Below are 1,172 nucleotides of genomic sequence, written 5' to 3' on the forward strand. Positions count from 1 at the left end.
AGCCCCCGGTCTTTATAGCCTCTAAATGGCATTTCAGTTCCTATCAAGGCGGGAATCAGGGGACGTGATTTTTTAATACGGTGGCAAAACAATAGGGGCCATTAATAGCCGAACTCCGTGACAGCGAGCTCGGCGATGATTTATGAGTTTGTGTATAATTTGATTATGCTATTAATTCCACTGATTACAGCTGCAGCTAGTGTGGAGAAGGTCACATCCCAAATAAATCTTCGACAACCCTCCTCTCCCCCCTCTTACAAAACAACTGCCTCCAACTAGTTATTTCTGTAATTAAAAGGTAATGTAACAAGAAGCAGAAACAAGCTGCAGGCTCTAGCGATAGCAAGGCAGAAATACATAAAACAGAGAGTCCCTTAAAGGCTGCCAGCCACAATTTTCTTGACAACTCAATCCCTATGCCTCATGAGGATGGCAGAGAATGTATTTACAAATTTACACAGGACGTGTCCACCTCCAAGTACTGAATGCTGCCGTGTTTTCTAGATTCTCATCTCAGTTTCAGTCATGACAGTTAGGTCTGGGAGGTTTCTCTCAAGCTTTGACAAGCCTGTAGGACCAGCAGGTGTTGTGCTTTCTTCATCCTCACATGGAGGAACACTAGAGATGGATTGTTCCATTACAGTCTAGAGATAAGTCTAAAGTGTATGTATTGAGGAGCACTGCTTAGCAATACCATGTGGTTCAAGCTCACTTTTGCACAACATCCTCTTAAACAACTCTGTAATTGTTCCAGTGTTGAACTAAGTCCTGACTCAAACCTTTAAGAGTGTTGAACTAAGTCCTGACTCAACCCTTTAAGAGTGTTGAACTAAGCCCTGACTCAACCCTTAAAGAGTGTTGAACTAAGCCCTGACTCAACCCTTAAAGAGTGTTGAACTAAGCCCTGACTCACCCTTAAAGAGTGTTGAACTAAGCCCTGACTCAACTCTTAAAGAGTGTTGAACTAAGTCCTGACTCAACCCTTTAAGAGTGTTGAACTAAGCCCTGACTCAACCCTTAAAGAGTGTTGAACTAAGCCCTGACCCTTAAAAAGGCTGTTGAACTGAAGACCTGACTGAACCCTTATAAAGCCTGGTGGGACAGAAGCTGCAGGTTCTGTAGGTGCATACTTTCTCTCCCCACCTCCAAGAAGGAGAAACAGGTGGGACGTT

This window comes from Oncorhynchus mykiss, chromosome 29 (assembly GCF_057628025.1).
Source record: "Oncorhynchus mykiss isolate SJ-2025 chromosome 29, ASM5762802v1, whole genome shotgun sequence".
NCBI lineage: Eukaryota > Metazoa > Chordata > Actinopteri > Salmoniformes > Salmonidae > Oncorhynchus > Oncorhynchus mykiss.